This window comes from Lactuca sativa, chromosome 3 (genome assembly GCF_002870075.4).
Source record: "Lactuca sativa cultivar Salinas chromosome 3, Lsat_Salinas_v11, whole genome shotgun sequence".
NCBI lineage: Eukaryota > Viridiplantae > Streptophyta > Magnoliopsida > Asterales > Asteraceae > Lactuca > Lactuca sativa.
The window spans coordinates 32,416,991-32,436,697 of NC_056625.2; positions in this window are offsets into that span (position 1 = coordinate 32,416,991).

Below are 19,707 nucleotides of genomic sequence, written 5' to 3' on the forward strand. Positions count from 1 at the left end.
GACTTAAACTTAGAATGCTAAGTGAAGGTTGTTAGATGTGTTCCTGTTATATTTCAGACACGAGCACTAGTTTATTTTAGGAAAGTTGCCTAAAATGCTTTTATGTGCTAAATGTTATATGTTTCCATATATGATATTATTTGTTCGGATCTATGGTATGTTGCCGACCGGATCTGGAAACCTTATGTGTTTAAGACTCTAAGCGTATGTCTACGGTATTGGAACTAGCATGTAAACGTTTCAGAGTAATAAGGATGCTTTAATTATCTATCGTGAATGAGGATCTAATTTCACCTTATTCAGTGTATAGATAAAAAATGGTGAGAACAAGGAGTGGCGTTGGAAACGCGGATGAAAACATGAATCAACCACCAGTGATTGAGCAAATACCTGTTGTAGCAGCAGCAGCAGAACCAATAACAATGGCTGGGGTGCAAGCCATGATTCGGGCTATGTTAGCCGAACAAAGGGATGAAATGCGACAGATGTTGCATGATAATAGGGACGAACCTATCATGCCCATCGAGGAACCTGAATTGATTCCCGAGCAATTGGAGGAAAGGAACAATAGTCTCATGGTGAGTCAAGTTGGGACTCAAGGAGAACGAAGGAACGATCCGGAAAGGAGAAACAACAAGGATGGGAGAATGTACAAGAATTTCTTGGGCGCCAAGCCGCCAAGTCTTTCTGGAAGCCCGAAGCCTGTTGAGATTATGGATTGGATCTCCGAAATGGAGATGGTATTTGAAAGTTGCAACTGTAGCAATAAACAGAAGACTGTCTTTGCAGTTAGACAACTGAAGACTGGAGTATTGAGTTGGTGGAAGTTGTTGGCAGATACTATGCCACGAGGAGAAGCCCTGAAAATGTCATGGGAGGAGTTCTTGGAACAGTTAAGGGTGCAGTATTGTTCAGATATAGATCTGATTGATCTGAACAATGAGTTCCAAAACTTGAAGAAGGGGAGGATGAGCATAGATGACTATGCTACTGCATTCACTGAGAAAATGAAGTTATTTCCGTACCTAGTGCCAACGGAACTCTCCAAGATTGAGAGGTTTGCTAATGGACTGCCTGCCGACTTTGGCCCGACAATTAAGATGACAACCACTCTGAAAATAACTGTTCGAGCAGCTAAGAATGTGGAGGCCCAGCAGAAGGAAAAGGGTCTGGAAAGGATAGATGTTGGTGAGAAAAGGAAGTTAGATGGACCTTCAGGGTCCAATAAGAAAAACAAGTTCTCGAAGTCTAGTTCGAGAGAAGGAGGAGGGGAAGAGAAATGGTGCAAAAAATGTAAGAAGAAGCATCATGGAAAATGTGAGGTAGTGGCCACATGCTTCAAATGTGGAAAGCCAGGGCACTATGCCAATGAATGCACCCTCGCTAACAAAGTTTGCTATGGTTATGGTGAGGAGGGACACATGTCGAGGGACTGCCCGAAAAAGAAGCAGGCAGCAAGACCCAACATTCCGCCAAATCCGAAGGCGAGAGCATTCCAGATGACACTGGAAGCTGCTAAAGATGAAGCTGATTTCGCTTTAGGTACCTTTCTCATAAACACATTGCCTGACCAAATTTTATTTGATTCTGGAGCCAACTACTCCTTTATTTCGCATGAATTTGGGAGGAAACTAGCTTTGCATGTTGATAGACTAGATAATGCCTTATTAGTCGAAGTTGCTAGTGGCAAGTTTGTGCCTGTTAGCCATCGTATGAAAAACATCTTAATTGACTTGAATGGGAATAAGTTCCGCGAGGAATTATTGCCTATAGAACTTAATGGTTTCGACATCGTGTTGGGAATGGATTGGCTTAGCGCCAATGACGCCAAGATATTGTGCAAGAAGAAGATTGTAAAGGTAAACCCGCCTGGGAAAGAGTCGTTTATGGTGTATGGAGATAAACGCAGAGTAAATTCTGGAATCATTTCATTGATGAAAGCCAGAAAGTGTTTGGCTAAAGGATGTACGTCCTATCTAGCATTTGTGATAGATGCTAAGAAGGAGAAAAAGGCGATGCAGAGCATTCCTGTCTTTTGTGATTATCCGGAAGTATTTCCCAAAGATCTTCCCGGATTACCGCCTGATAGACAAGTGGAGTTTAGAATAGACTTGTTACCAGGGACGACGCCAATAGCAAAAACACCTTACCGATTAGCACCGACGGAGATGAAGGAGCTGATGATGCAACTTCAGGAGTTATTGGACAAAGGTTTCATTAGAACTAGTTCATCGCCCTGGGGAGCTCCGGTGTTATTCGTAAAGAAGAAAAATGGGAGCATGAGGATGTGCATTGATTACAGAGAGCTGAATAAAGCAACGATAAAGAATAGATACCCGTTGCCAAGGATTGATGACCTGTTTGATCAATTGCAAGGTTTGAGCTATTTCTCGAAGATCGATCTTAGGTCAGGATATCATCAGCTAAGAGTAAGAGAGCAGGATATAGAGAAGACTACATTCAGAACACGATATGGGCACTACGAGTTTTTGGTTATGTCGTTTGGACTAACCAGTGTTCCAGCAACATTCATGGATTTAATGAAGAGGGTTTATAATCCGTTCCTAGATAAATATGTGAAAGTGTTCATAGATGACATTCTGATTTATTCGAAAAGCCAAGAGGAGCAAGGCAGACACTTGCGAGAAATGTTAGAAGTTTTGAAGAAGGAGAAGCTGTATGCAAAGTTCTCCAAATGTGATTTTTGGATTCGAGAAGTCCAATTCTTGGGTCACGTGGTCAACCAAGAAGGGATAATGGTTGATCTAGCAAAGATTAAAGCTGTAATGAAGTGGGAACAACCAAAAAGTCCCACGGAGATCCGAAGCTTTTTGGGATTAGCCGGATATAACTAAAGGTTTATCCAAGACTTTTATTCACTCGCTAGTCCATTGACAGCTTTGACCCACAAAGGAGCTACTTATGCTCAGAGTGATAAGCATAAAGAAGCATTCGAGAAGCTAAAGAAGAAACTATGTGAGGCACCGATACTTTCTCTACCTGATGGAGTTGAAGACTTCGCTGTTTATAGTGATGCGTCTGGGGTTGGATTGGGTTGTGTTTTGACCCAAAGAGATAAGGTGATCGCATATGCGTCTCGACAATTGAAAGAGCATGAAAAGAACTACCTGACTCATGATTTGGAGTTGGCAGCGGTAGTTTTCGCTCTGAAGATATGGAGGCATTACCTCTGAGGAACGAAGTGCAAACTTTTCACTGATCATAAGAGTCTCCAAAATCTCTTTAATCAGAAATAATTGAATATGAGGTAACGACGCTGGCTAGATTTACTTAAGGACTACGACTGTGAGATACTTTACCACCCTGGTAAAGCAAATGTTGTTGTTGATGCTCTCAGTCAGAAAGTCAATCTTGAAAGCGTTTGGGCAAAACGTTGGTGTTCGGTATAAACAGTCATAGACTGAAGGTGTTCCAAGATCGGATTTGGATACCTAAGACAGGAGGAATCAGAGATCTTCTGATGGAAGAAGCTCATAAGACCATGTACAAGATTCATCCCGGTAGCACTAAAATGTATAGGGACCTGAAACCCTACTACTGGTGGCCAACGATGAAGATTGATGTTGCAAGGTATGTGGTCGAGTGTGTGACTTGTGTGAGAGTCAAGACACAACATCAGAAACCATATGGGAGTTTAGAACCTTTACCTGTGCCTATGGGTAAATGGGAAGACATCGCTATGGATTTTGTCACTAAACTACTCAAAACAAAGAATGGTCACAACATGATTTGGGTGGTCGTTGATCGATTCACTAAGAGTGCGCATTTCATAGCAGCCAAGGAGAAATGGTCTATGGAAAGCTTGCGAATTATTACATGAAGGAAATAGTGAGGCTTCACGGTGTTGCGTTAACAATTATGTCAGATCATGACAGCCGTTTCACCTCGCGATTTTGGAAAAGTCTACAAGAGGAACTGGGTACCAAGTTGTGTTTGAGTACAACTTACCATCCACAGACTGATGTTCAGAGAGAAAGAATGATACAAACACTTGAAGATATGCTGAGAGCATGTACCCTGAAATTACAAGGCAACTGGGATGAATATTTTCCTTTGGTAGAATTTTCCTACAATAATAGTTTCCACTCAAGCATAAAGATGGCACCTTATCAAGCTTTGTATGGACAGAAGTGTCGTACGCCGTCTTGTTGGCTTGAGGCTGGGGAAAAGCAGTTTATGGGACCGGAGATAGTCCATCAAACTGCTGAAAAGTTGAAAATAGTTAGGGAAAGAATGTTAGCAGCTCAGGATCGTCAAAAGAGCTATGCTGACAACAAGCGAAGACCGATGACTTTTGAAGTTGGAGATTCAGGTTTGCTTAAATTCTCGCCGTGGAAGGGACTTATAAGATTTGGTAAAAGGGAAAAATTAAGTCCAAGGTTTATTGGACCGTTTAAAGTTCTTCAGAGGATTGGGAACCAAGCTTACAAGCTTGAACTACCAGAAGAACCGAATGGAATTCATAACACTTTCCATGTGTGTTATTTGAGGAAGTTCACGGGAGAAGTTCCCGACATGATTCCACTTTCGGAGTTGAGAATCGATGAGAACAAAAGGTTGATTGAAGAACCAGAGGCAATTATTGACCGAAAGACTAAGAAGTTGCGATGCAAGATGGTCGAGTTAGTGCTTGTCCGATGGAAACACACGAATGGGCCGAATCTCACATAGGAGATGGAGAGTGACATGATGGGTCGCTATCCGCATTTGTTTGTTGATGTGTGATTCCGGGGACGGAATCATTCGAAGGTGGAGAGAATTGTAACGCCTGTGTTTCTGGGCTTGTCTTTAATGTTGATGTAATAGTCTAGGTTAACCTTTGTAACCCGTTTTGAGATAATAGAAGTGTATTATTTGAGTATTATGTGTTTGGTGCTTAACTGTGTGATTTAATGTAATTAAGAATAAAAATAAGCGTCAAAATGAAATGTTAGAAAAGCTCGATATCTATAGATAATGTTGTAGTAGTTGAAATGAGGATACTGAATATATATAGAATGCTGAAATCCGAGTTATAACAAAGAAGTTATGACCTGTCGAAGTTTCGCGACAGAACCGGCAACGCTAAATGACGTAAAAAGTGAAATTTACGTTAGAGCGATATTTAGCCCTAGTGATCTAAACGAACGTCTTAGAGTTCGTTAAACCGAGAGCGTGCATAAAAAGAACGCCTAAATCTGACTTCGTATGAGGAAGTTATGATTTTCTGAAGTTTCAGCTTAGCAGTATGCAGCCCGAATACTCGATTTGAGACCGAGCGGTTTTTAGCCGAAACAATCTAAACAAGATCGTTAATTTTAGTGAAACGTTAAAAAGATAGGAGAAAATGGACATCAGATGAAGAAGTTATGAATTTATAACGAAGTTTTCTTGTCCCGACCTACTAAACATAAATGATAAAAATAAAGTCAAAATTAGTCGACGGAGTCTAAAGTAAAGTTGTAGAGCGTAGTCTCACCTACACGTGGATATAAAGAACGTCGAAAACATAGTTAATATGAAGAAGATATGAATTTTTAAAGTTTATTAAATAATTAATATATAAATTTAATCATTAATCCGATATTATCCGAAGGGGAGTTAATGGACTTATCCGGGTTACGCCCAGCGTAGGGCTGTACCCCCAGCGTATAGCGAAGCATGACGCGCCTCGCACTCGAGTTCTTCGGATACGTAAGCAGTGACGATTTTGGAGGAGTACGTCCCGCTTAAAGCAGTACGCCCAGCGTACTGCGAGGCCTCAGCCTCCTATAAAAGGGCATGCGAGGGCAGCCTTATTCTTTTGCCAAATTCTTCCTTTCTCTCTAGTTTTTGCCTCGATTTGCGTGCCATTTATACCCCGAAGCCCCGATATTATTCTCAAGCCCCGAAGCAAGTTCCGAAGCCCCGAAGATCCCGAGAAGTGCGATTCCCGAGCCAAAGCTCTGCCCGCGAGGAGCCCGATTTTTGTGAAGATCTTCCAGATCTATCGAAGAATAGAACTTCTACAAGTCGTAGTGTTGTCCGATCATCTTCTGATCATGTGAGTGTGTAGTTACTTTCTTCTAACACATAATTATGAAGTATTTTATACGAAATACGTGTTATGTGTATAATTTTGTTGTTATGTGTGTGAATGTATATTCACTTTCTTCTATCTCATAAATATGATTTATTCTCTATGAAATACGTGTTATGTAGGTGTGCCTCATCTATTATGTGGAATATGTATTGAATGAGAATGCTATACAGGTCTTAAACTATGTATAAAAATATATATTTTTATCTACTAATATGTTGGGTAGAACATGGGTAGATAGTTGATGTGTGATAAACATATGAGAGGCCTCGATGTTGTTGTTGTTGATCTAGTTATTTAGCGGAGTATGGATAACGACCACAGACTCTTTCTAGACGGTCCTGTGGAACGCTAGCAGGTTCATAACCTGTAGGTCTTGTGAACGATGTGTTCACCGGTGTACTCTATCCCCCTCATGGTTTCCTTTAGGATATTTATTGTTGAGGAAACCCCTTAGCAGTAATGTCCGTCCCGATGAAAATCCTAGATTATGTCCCTTGAGATAGATGTTGTTTTAGGGACATAAAGTGAGGATAATGGGAATGGGTAATCGGGTTATTGTTGATTGGTGAAATTAAATATAATTATTTATTGTGGGTTGAAAACCCTATATGCTCACCAGGCTCCCAAGCCTGACCCACTCAGTTTATTTGTATTACATGTAGTGGCGCAAGGGCATAAGATGGATGAATCATCAAGTTGTTTTGTTTACTAGTCTGTATATGTATATATTTGTTGAATGACTTGTAATGTTATCGTTTATGCTTTATGGTCTGTATTGGAACATGACATCCCGAGTTTTTGATTATATAATGAAAACGCATCTCTTGATGAAATGCTTTGATAAATATTATTTTATCATATTTTGTTTTGGGAACAAATTCCGCAAGATTTACTCTGAAATTATTTTAAAAAGCATAAATGAAATGGGTCTTTTCTAGCCGTGATTTTGGGGATGTCAAAAACATGGGTAGATTAGGTTGTTGGTAGGTGATAATAGATGGGTTGGACCATGAGATAAAATGATAAAGAGATAAACTTGTTTTAGATTTGGATGTATGGATCAAATCAGGAGGTTAGTTTTAGATTCGAGAGTATGGATCAGGTCAAGGGTTTAGTTTTAGATTCGAGAGTATGGATCAAATCAAGAGGTTAGTTTTAGATCCAGGAATATGGATTAGGTAATAAGGTAAAGTTAAGATCCGGGAGTATGGCTTATGTATTTTGAAATATGTTATCATTCGATAAGGTATCATGTGTATAGTAGCTTTTAGGAACGTGATTTTAATACGAGTATTGATTAAAGTATGAAATATACATATGTATGTGACGTATTTGTTATTGTCCAAAATATGTGTTAGATATATCTGATGATATACAACGTGCGAATCAGATATGGTTCAATAGGTGTTAAGATGTGTATATATGATATTATTACTTAAAACCTTGTGTTAAGTATACACTAGTTGGCGTTGCCTAAACAGAGATAATATCAAAAAAATTGATTATAAACATTGTAGGTTTGCCTAGTGATGGGTTAAGACTTAAATGGGATGTTTAGTTCAATTAAGTTTGGACATTGGGTAGTCTCTTATTAAGAGTACGTGCGTTGCGAGATTGATGATCGGTGGAGTATGTCCTACGTACAGAAGTACATTTTATGTACGAATTCCTTTTCAAAGCTCTGTGTCTTGGGTGCTGCTTGTGCCAGGGTACTATTATGTTCTCAGGTACAAGACTTTCGCATACCAGAGTACTATAATGTGCCAGAAGTACTATCATGTACAAAGTCTTTTTGACAATTTTATGTGTCGGTTATGGGAGCGTACGGGAGTACTCTAGTAGTATTTCCCCATACTTTTATTTTGAGAGAGCTTTGGAGTCAGCATTTCTTTTATGAAGTGATCGACCGAGCTTCATATGTCAGTGTTTATTTTATGAAGTGATCGACCGAGCTTCATATGTCAGCGTTTTCTTTTCACGAAGTAATTAAGGGAACTTCGTAGACTGCCTAATAAAGTGTGTCGGTAATAGACCACTGCTAGGTATGTCTGGTGTTATATTGCTGAATAGGGTGCGTCTGGGGGTGAAATACCTCATGTATTCAGGCCACTGCTTGGCAAAGTTTGATGCTGGGATAGGTAGAGTCTGGGGGTATAATACCTCATGATAGTCGGACCACGCCTAGGCATTGTTATCTACATAACTACCCCTGACTTAACTGTCTTGTGGTTCTTTCTTTTATGAATGAAGGTTCGTGGTGAAACTTATTCCATTCCCCTCATTTGATGTCTTTATTGATCCTCGTTTGCTTCCAGGGAATTTCCGAAGCAGCTCGTCAGTTGTTGTTCATATCGATTCCTTAGGCTAGATCTCGTAAGATAATTATATAGGGTCAGTGTGTGGGGATTGACAGGATGGGATAGATTATTTTAGAAATATGATTTATATGTGTTAATAATATTAGTGGTTTTGCAGGATCGAGATATACATTATTATCACGTGGTTTGAACTAAGGGCTTTCGTACTCTATGTTCCTTAGGTGATTGAGTTCACCAGGGATATTTGAACTAAGTGTTCACTAGATGTTTTTGAACTAGGTGTTCATTAGGTATTATTGAATGGAGTGTGTTCAATGGGTGTTCTTGAACTAGATGTTCATTAATTATTTTGAACTGCATGTTCACCAGAGGTGATCTAAGAACCATGGCAGCACTAGACTTTGTGCCAATTCCTTAGGGTAATTCTTAGGAATGAATGGGAGAAGGGTAATCGGTTCTTAGGGTAAATCTTTAAGAAATAAATGAAGATAATGGAGGTGGGTAATTGGATTGATTTTTTGATAAGTGAATATAATAATTATATTATTGTGGGTTAAAAACCCTATATGCTCACCAGGCTCCCAAGCCTGACCCTCTCAGTTTTCTTTATATTACAGGTTATGGCACGAGAGCATAAGTTGGCTGACATAACAAGAGATTTTGGATTATAGGCCAGTAGTTATGAATAACTGTTGTAAGGTCTATTTTGTTCTGTTTATGCTTTTGGTCTGTATTGAACATGACATCCTGAGATTTTGTTATATAATGAAAATACATTTCTTTAAATGAATGCTTTGATAAATTCTTATCATATTTTTGTTTTGGGAACAAATTCCGCAATTGTTTTCTTTAAAAGATTACTCTGATTTTGAAAACAAAGCATAAACAAATTGGTCTTTTCTGGCCGTGAAATTGGGGATGTCACATGGAAGGTAGTATGGGCCCGTACTACTAGAAGCAGGGGATCCATACTCAATTTAAGGAGGGTTGCAATGAAGCAAGGGAGCTTGTGTAGTTATGATTTCCCCGATATGCGCATTGATTCTTATTCTAATAGTTTTATGGTCTATTTTCAGTATGGTGGTATTGCGAGGCAGGCCAATGGGTAGTTACGGTATCGGGGAGGGTTTAGGCTCAGGTTCTGGAGCCGGGCAGCTTGATGACTAGAAGAGAGAGTTCATCTCGTCTAATATTACGCACAACATCCTTGATCAGACTCTTGTGATCTTTGGCATGGTCAAGGAGGGTATTCCGAAGATTCTAGATGAGAGATTGAGCGCCTTTCATGCTGAGATTGTGGCGTCGATCGGGACGCGCTCTCTGACCTTTAGGGATTTTTAGGCATGTGGAGTGCCATAATATCATGGGGCTAGGGACCCTATTTTAAGCAACAGGTGGTTGGCAGATGTTGCCAACGCCTTCCGTACCAGACGTTGTCCCGAGGGGGACAATGTCAGACTAGCTTCCTACATCTTGAAGGACATGGCTCGTAATTGGTGGGAGGAAATAAGGCATGCTGTAGGAGGTGATTCTATTGATTCGATGTCTTGGAGTAATTTCTTCGCCAGGTTCCGAGCCGAGATTGAACTGGTGATCGAGGTGCAGTAGTTGGCGCGAGAGTTTCAGGATCTCCGTCAGACTACTGAGACGGTGACTGAGATCACTGCTATGTCCAGGGAGAGGGCAATTCTGGTTCCACAATATGTGGTGGACTAGGAGATGAAGAAGGCCCGGTACCACGATATATTGAGGAGTGACATTTGGCAGTTTGTTAGCCAATCCAACTGCAAGATGCTGGAAGACATGATAGTGAGGACTAGGGAGAGGGAGATTGACTTGAAGATGGAGAGAAAGAGGAAGCCAGATTCTGCTGCGAGTGTTGAGGGTTCGGGCAAGAGGCCCAAGGTATCTGATTCTAGACCGAGAGACCAGCATGGTTGTAGCCGTTGTGACAAGTGCCGCAAGTCGCACGAGGGGACATGCAAAGGGGTGGGTTCTGGCTACTTCAAGTGCAACCGGACTGGTCACATAAGCAGAGATTGTACTGCTACCACCCCCATCACTTTGGTATTCGATTTGAGTTGCTTTCAGTGCAATTAGAGGGGCCACAAGAAGGCCTGTCGTCTGATTTTGGCTGCGGCAAGACCGATGTCATCACCCGATCCTACGACATTCAGGATTACCAATGGCCATTAGGTCCAGGCAGATATGCCAACGGCGAAGAGCAAGGCATTCCAACTGACGACAGAGGAGGCGCGAGCAACTCCTGATGTGGTGATGGGTATGTATCTTCTCCTTATCTCTATATTTATATTGAATTGTTGCTTATGTATATGTGTTTTATTTTAGGATCGTTCTTCGTGAACGGTATCTCTGCCTTGGTATTATTTGATTCAGGGGCTACCCGATCTTTTATATCTCTTGCGCTTAGCAAGAGATTAGCTGGAGCTCTAAGGGAACTAGATCGTCCTCTTGATGTTGAGATTTTCGATGATAAGTCTATTCGGGTTGCGAGGGTTCATCGAGGGTGTACCCTACAGTTATTCAGCGAGCAGTATCCGGTGGATCTGGTTCCCATTCCTTTGTGTGGAAGCAAGGTTATTTTGGGCATGGATTGGTTGAGCACTAATGGGACAGTAATCGACTGTGCGCATCATTTGGTTCGGTTTCGGACCCGAAGTGGGGGAGATTTAGTGATTCAGGGTGAGAGACCGTAGTGTGGGCCGGTTATGTGTTCTGCAGCGAGGTCTAGATGCTACCTTTATCAGGGTTGTGTGGGTTTCGTCGCCTATGTCATGGATACCCGGGATAAGGGTAAGGCGACTGTGGACGATGTGTTAATTGTGCATGAGTATCCGGATGTATTCCCGAAGTATTTACCTAGGGTACCTCTAGAGAGGCAGGTGGAGTTCAGGATCGATTTGATTCCAGGTGCGGCTCCTATAACCAAAGCACCGTATCAGTTGGCTCCTCCCGAGATGCAGGAGTTATTTACAAAGCTGTAGGAGCTGTTAGAAAAGGGATTCATTAGATCGACTAGTTCTCCTTGCGGAGTCCCGATTCTGTTTGTGAAGAAGAAGGACGGTATCCCATTAGATGTGCATCGACTACATGGAGTTGAATAAGGTAACGGTGAAGCACCGTTATCCCCTCCTAAGGATAGATGATCTTCTCGACTAGCTTTAAGGTGCATCTTGGTTCTCCAAGAATAATCTGCAATCGGGTTATCATCAGATGCGAGTCAAGGACGAGGATGTGTAGAATACAGCTTTTCGGACTCTCTATGGCCATTATGAGTTCGTGATGATGCCATTTGGGCTTACCAATGCTCCTGGCACGTTCATGGGTCTCATAAACTGCGTGTGCAGACTGATGTTGGATCGGTCTGTGATAGTCTTCATTGATGATATCTTGGTCTATTCCAAGATGCAGGAGCAACGTGAGGAGCATTTGAAGGAGGTGCTTGAGACATTGAGGAGGGAGAGACTTTTTGCGAAGTTCTCCAAGTACGAGTTCTGGTTGCGCGAGGTGTAGTTCCTGGGGTACCTTGTCAATCAGAAGGGTATTCTGGTCGATCTGACCTAGGTCGAGGCCATAATGCAATGGGAGGTTCCAAGGTCTCTATCTAAGATTCAGAGTTTCTTGGTTTGGCTTGTTATTATCGTAGATTCATCCAGGATTTCTCCAAGATTGTTCTCCCGTTGACCCGACTGACCAAGAAGTCGGTAACATTTCAATGGGGGCTAAGCAGCATGCAAAATTTCGAGACTCTTAGACATCTGTTGTGTGAGATGCTTGTGAGGCGCTGATTCTTACTTTGCCAGAGGGTGTCGATGATTTTGTGGTCTATTGTGACACATCGATAATGGGTTTAGGTGCAGTTTTGATGCAACGGGGTCGCGTGATCGCTTATGCTTTGAAGCTGAATATGAGGCAGTGTCGTTGGTTGGATGTGGTGAAGGATTATGATTGTGAGATCGTGTACCACCTGGGGGAGGCCAATGTGGTGTCCGATGCTCTCAGCCGCATGGCGGCCGCGACTCCAATTCATGGTATATTCTTGGGGACGACAGTGATTACTCTGTTGCTGGAACGGATTCTGGAGGCTTAGGTTGAGGCTATGAAGGAAGCGCTCCAGAAGTGTGAGTGGATAGTGGGTCAGGTGGCTTCCTTCGATTATGATAGTCGGGGACTACTGACTTTGCATTAGAGGGTTTGGGTTCCATATTGGGGTGGAGTGCGCCAAGTTTTGATGGAGGAGGCTTACAAGTCGAGATTCTCCATTCATCTTGGGGCAACGAAGTTGTATAGGGATCTTCGCTTTGATTATTGATGGCCATGCATGAAGCAGGATATAGCATGGTTTGTGGAGTGGTACTTGAATTGTAGGAAATCAAGACCGAGCATCAGCGACCTCATGACAAGATGAAACCGTTGGAGATTCCAGTATGGAAATGGGAAGACATCACGATGGATTTTATCACGAAGCTTCCCAGGACAGCGCGCGGAGTGGATTATATTTGGGTCATCGTGGATCGATTGACCAAGTGTGTGCACTTCATTCCGATCCAGGTGAGTATTTCTGCAGAGAAGCTAGCCGAGATTTATGTTCGTATGGTGGTGACATATCATGGGGTACCAGTGTAGGTGGTCTCCAACTGGGATGTTCGCTTTACTTCCAGGTTTTGGAAGCGGTTTCATGAAGAGATGGGCACTCGTATCCATTTTAGTACAACATTTCATTCGTAGACCGATGGGCAGAGTGAGCGGACGATTCAAAATCTTGAGGATATGTTGTGTGCGTGGGTATTAGATTTTGGTGGGATTTGGGATACATATCTTCTGTTAGCGGAATTTTCGTATAACAACATCCATCATGCTAGCATTGATCGACCTCCTTTCGAGATGCTCTACGAAAGGAAATGTAGGACCCTGATTTGTTAGGGTGAGGTCGGTCAGCGAGTCACGGGGAGTATCGAGGTGGCACTCAAGACTACCGAGATGATTCAGCATGTTTGGAGTAAGCTCTAGACAGATCGGAGTTAGAAGAAGAGCTATGCCGACAAGCACCCGTCAGATTTGGAGTTACAGGTTGGAGATATGGTTCTCCTGAATGTGTCACCTTGGAAAGGTGTCATCCAGTTTGGGAAGCGAGGCAAGCTAGGCCCCAAATATATCAGTCCCTTCAGGGTTTTGGATCAGGTGGGTTGGGTTGCGTATCTTCTAGATCTTTTATCCGAGATCAACCAGATTCATAGAAAATTCCATGTCTCTCAGCGACGTAAATGTTTGGTGGATGATTCCGCAGTTGTACCCTTGGAGGATATTTAGGTGGATGACCACCTGAATTATGTTGAGAAACTAATGGCAATATTAAATCGGAAGACAAAAACCTTGAGGAACAAGGTTGTGGAGCTAGTGAAGGTGTAGTGGGTGCATCGCAATGGGTCAGAGTGGATTTGGGAGCCCGATGATGAGATGAGCAAGCATTATCGAGGACAGTTCGAGGACGAAGTCTGATTCAAGTGGGGGAGAATTGTAACGCATGGTTTCTGGTATGATTTTATTTCAAATTCTTTCATTTTTACTGGAGGACTCGTCGAGTTGGAAGCCTCAAATCGACGTGTTAAAGTTGTTTTAGCTGCGAAGTTTAATGAGTCAACTCAACGAGTTGAGGTGCCTCAACTCGGCGAGTTGGCAACAGGGGAGAAAACCCAAATTTTAGGGTTTTGCACCCTATTTAAACACCTTAAGTCTAAAGTGTTGGCCTCATTTCCAGCCTCTATAGCCCCTAACCCTAATCTCGAAAACCTAGAGCCTCATTGAGTGCTGTGAGCTTATGGTGGGTGTGTTTTAGGCTCATTGAAGGAAGAGAAGCTTGGTGCAAGGTGGCGATTCAAGTAGGAGCCTTCAGATCTTGATTCTTTGCACCATTTCCAGCATATTTCGGGTATAAAGTTCTAACCTTGCTTAATATTTGATTAGATCTCTTTTTGGGTTAGTTTAGATGCTTAGTCATGTTTGGGTGGTTGATAGGGTTGTAGGATGTCCCAAGTGCTATTATTTCAGATCTATGATCCTCATGATCTCTTTTGACATAAAAGTGCCAACTTTATGGTCTTCAGGGCTCCATGCATTCATTAAGTCCATCTTATGGCTTCTTTTGAGCAATTGAGCTTCTTCTAAGCATGCTTGAAGGTAAAGTTGTAAACTTTACGTGGTTTTTCAGCTTTTACACTACTAGAAAACTGGACTTTAATGACGCGCAAACAATGACACTCGCCGATAGAGGGCGCGCATTTGTGGGTGCCCTAAAAAATAGTGTCAGTTTTGCAAAATTTGACGGATAGAAGACACGCATTTGTGCGTGCCTTAAAATTAGTGTTAGAAAAGAAAAAAAGGAAATGCGGAGGGCGCCTTTTATAAAATGTGTGTCATGTAAGTATGTCGCTTTATAAATTTTTAATGAAACACGCCTTTTAGGCGGGAAATGATCGATCGACAAAAATCCCCAAAATTTTGGAGGACCCGCTCATTCATTCCTCTCCACTTGCTGATGACCTTCATTTTCTCCCCCTCCTTCTCTCAATCAAGAAACCCTAACCTTTCTCTCTATTCACGAGCCAGTAATCACGACAAAGAAGATCAACAACAAAGACCAACTAGTTCGATTTATCCCTAAAACTGGTACAACTTCTACAAATTCCATGGCTGCTTTAATATCCATAGATACGCTTTAAACCAATCTAACCATACCTTTGCCCAAAATTCTTCAAATATGGTCCGTCTTCATCTTTTATCTTCGCATATGGCCCATCTTCACATAATCAATAAGTTACTAGGGCTTTGAACCGGACCTCACATACTTCTTAGAGCTCACAACAGCTTCTCACATTTAGAAGCCCTTCCCGCTGGTAAAAAAACCCTTCCGATGGACACCCTAACCCGATGCCTTAAGCAGCACCTCCACCGCCCATTACGTTTGTCATCATCTTCATCTAGGAGTTGTTCTGTTGCTCATCGGTGCCACATGGCTTCCCAGAATAAGTCGTTGAGAACACGTATTGTTCTAGTGATAGTCTTCCATCTCCAAATGACCTACAAATCTGCAACCAAATACGTTACAACATCAAAACACGTATTGCAGATCCTGCTTCTTTGGACCGTAATGATTGGGCGTCGCTGATCTCTTCCAGGAGTTTCTTTTTGACAACGATGGCATCAGTCAGGTACTTTACATGTTAATAGATTTCTAGGGCTTATGTATGTTTCAATTTATATGCAACTTCCCCAAATTAATCTAGAGAAACTTCTAGGGTTTATGATTTTTTAGGTAATCTGTAGTGATTAGGTTAATTTACTCATAGTTTTGATTAAGTTTTTTTTATTATCATCATGTCCATGTCCCTTCTCTACTGTGTTCCTGTGAGTCTTATACTTCGTAAGAGGAAACTGAACGGAAAAAATTCTTTTGGTTTCTGCATATATTTTCGGTAGAGCTCAATTTATGAATTTTATTTGCACTTCCAATGATAACCAATTTTTGATTCGTTGTTTCAGTAGTAAACCACCGTTTTGCTGAAACAGTTTTTGTCGGATTTTGATAAGCTTCCTCTTCTTGTAGGAAAAATACAGCCATGTTATTCCGACTAAAATGGCCATGAAACCAAATCCCATACCTGCATGCATGATACCACATAATTGGTGAGTCTACATTTAACTAAGGTGGGTCTAATGACCCACTTAACTTTTTTAATTTAGTAAAATTTTAGTCATCTGCCTTTAAAAAAAATTGAGGACCTATTTTTTCTATAAACTAATGCAAGATGAATAACCATAAACTATTTCATGTTTTCAAATTTCAACCAATCATTTGACTTCATTCGATCACTCAGCTGAGGTACTGGATGATCCATTTAAGGACACAAAAACGATAAGATTGCAACTGATTAATTACCTAGGGAGAATTTGATAACTGGGAACTCTGAAGTTTGAGCAAGACAACCTCGACCGTTGCTAAATTCACCTACAACGTAGCCATCTTTGCAAGAACACGAGTAACTTCCAGGAGTGTTGGTACAGATCCCCTCGCATAGGTTACTGTTGGGATCTTCACATTCATTGATATCTGTGATGATCGAATAAAAAATCAGTATAAATCAAATAGTTATATATAACAGAATTGAGAATATTTTGATTGTGAAAGATTTAACCTTGACAGCCTGGATCAAGATATGGTTGACCTTGATAGCCTTGATTCCAAACGCATCTGTATCCCGGAGCTCTGGTATCAGAATCAATACAATGAGTATTTGCTAGGCAAGCCAAGACGCCGACGTTTCTAGCTTCACTGCAGCTTCCAAGTCTTTTATTAGGGTATGTCTATCATTGATTATTTACCTATTACTTGCTTTTTATTTGCAATCTGCACTGATTTCCAACTTTTTTATGCTATTTGCGTTACAATGTATCAGATTAAGAATAATTAGAAAATGGTCCCTGTGCTTTCTGATTTTCATCGTGTTTGATCCAAAATTGAAACTTTTTTAATTTTTGTCCTTATTTCAAGGTTCCATATCGATTTTTGTCCTTGGAACCTTGAAATGAGAACCAAAATCGATATGAAACTCTGAAATAAGTACCTGAATTAGAAAGTCTCGAGGAGCAAGGACCAAATGGACAGAAACCAGCTTCTTGCTGACAAATGGACTGCATGTTGTTTGTATGTTATGTTAATAAATTTTGTTGAGATATTTAGTTGGAAATTGAAGCTTCATGAATTCCTGAATTCTCTGTTTTCAGGGAATCAAACCAACAACAACAGTTTGATTGCAAAAGATGGCCAAGCATGTTAGTCAATACAAGAATTCCAGTGGTTTCGATGATGGTAATTTTTTCTCTTTGATTTAATAATAATATTTGTTTCTAAAAAGATCGTGCAAGTATTAATTTGCTGATTGGATTTATTTATTTTTCTTGTGTTTTAGGTGTTGAGACCACACCTGATGATGTTAAGGAGAAATTAATGGCAATGGATTTTTCTGAAGATGTGAAGTGCAAGTTGACTACTCAATTAGTTTGACATGGTTTATAAACTTTCTCATGCATCTATATTCAATGGCAGATTTGTCTCCTGCCTAGCCTTTGTCTACAATCAGGAATTTCCATAGGGGTATTTAGTCTCTGGAACAGAAAACAATCATTTTGCCTGGTAATTTGTGTTTGGTTATAAAATTACACAAATTACCATTTTACCCCTGCTAGATATGCTTATATTTACTTACTAATTGGATGTGATACTTTGTGTACGGTTGGAAGGAACTGGAACTGGCCTTGTTGTACCTGAGAAACCTCTTGGAAAGTGAGTTGAATTTGATCTTCATCTTCTCTTTGAACATTCTTTCTTATAAAATTTTGTTTTATAGAATCTTTAATAGGAGTATGTTTGCTTAAATTTTATACAATGACAGGGTTTTTCATGTTCAATGCTTGCATATTCCTTCTCATGATCGAACACCATTTGATGGTTATCATCTTCTCTTGTATTTATATTATGTTAAAACTTCATGGAACCAAATGAGAGAGTAAATGACCATTTTACCATTATATTTGCATGAAGGGTTGACATGGTACTTTAAATATATATAAGTAAATAAATATTTAAGATAATAATAGTTAGGTGATTAAATGGTTAAAATTGTGAAATTTTGTTGTAGGCTACCTATTTTGGCTGGTGCTGCTGGGGCTTTTGGCTGCTTCACCTTATATCACAATGGATGGTTCTTATCATGCTATGCCATCTGGCCAGACCTCTGCATTGCCTCCTACAAGGTCTGTTACTTGTTATTATGATTAACGATTCTGAGGGTATTTAGGTCATTTACTCATAATTTTGCGTTTTCAAGTTTACTAGTAGATCACACTTGCTTGGCTAAATGTTATTTTGTATGCTTTCAAACTTGTCTTCTTCCTGAATTCTTTTTCTTTGTAAGTTTAGCCTTATTCTTTTCTTCAATTAAGTGTTGTCTGGAGAGTGTTGTATGAACAACAATAAATCAACATTTTTTTTCCTTCTTTTTCTTGTATGAACAATACATAGTCATAGTTTGACTTAATTAGTTGCTTATTTTGTTTATTAGTTGCTTGTTTTCTAGCTTATCTTGTTATGCTTAAATCTTAACAGCTATCATGGCAACCTTCAACAGTAGTTTTGGACAGGCACCTTCTTGCAAAAGATATCGCGTACGTGTTCTTCTGCTGCTATTGTGGATTCGGGAACATCCATGCTTACTGGTCCAACTGTATGTATCTCACGTGAAGCTTCTGCTAGAATTATTAATCTTAGAGATTTCAAGTTTTTCATATTTCTTGTATCTAATTAGTTTGTAAATTTCCGTTATAACTTTTATTGATTTGTTTTATCTTTCAATGGAACGATTATTTGTATGACATTATATTTTGTGCAATGAATTGTATTTTTGTATATGATATTTTATTTATTAAGAGACATTAAATGAAAATTTAATTCAAAAATTAGTAAATCTAGAAAAAATATTTTTTTAAAACATATAAAATTACGATACGCAAAAATGTGTGTCATCTTCATTTATGACATGACCTTTCTTGACAGGGGCTTCCTTGATACACAATGCGTGTCATAAACACGTGCGTCATAAGGTTACGACATGCAAATGCGTGTCGTCTTCCTTTATGACAGGGCCTTCCTTGATACGCATTGCGCGTCGTAAATGCGCGTCGTCTATAGACGACTCGCAAAAACGCGTTGTCTCTCTTTATGACATGGCCTTCCTTGACGCGCATTTGCGCGTCGTCTGAGCGTTTTACGACGCGCAATGAGCGTCGTAAAAGGCTGTTTTTCTAGTAGTGTTAGGGTCAAATCTACAGTTTGGGGTTATGCCTTTGGTGGTTTAGTGCTTAATGATTAAGTCCTTACCCTTTTAGGCCTAGGGTTTCGATTTTGAACCCATTATGGTGGTTATTAGGGGTAAAGTTGGAATCTTTACCCTTCTGGAGGCCATTTCAGTTATGATTTAAGTCAGGAAGCTATTTGTTTCTTTATGGATGGCTTAATGGATTAAGATGTTGAATTTCTGGCGAACTCGCCGAGTTTATGGAGAAACTCGGCGAGTTAGATCGGTTTCTCCCGACTTTGTAGAATGATAGATAAACTTACCGAGTTTATGGATGAACTCGGCGAGTTGAGTCCACTCGGATTGTTGACTTTGACTTTGTATTTAGTCTTTGACCAAGTTTGACCTATAAGGGGCTTCTGGATATTTTGTGCTA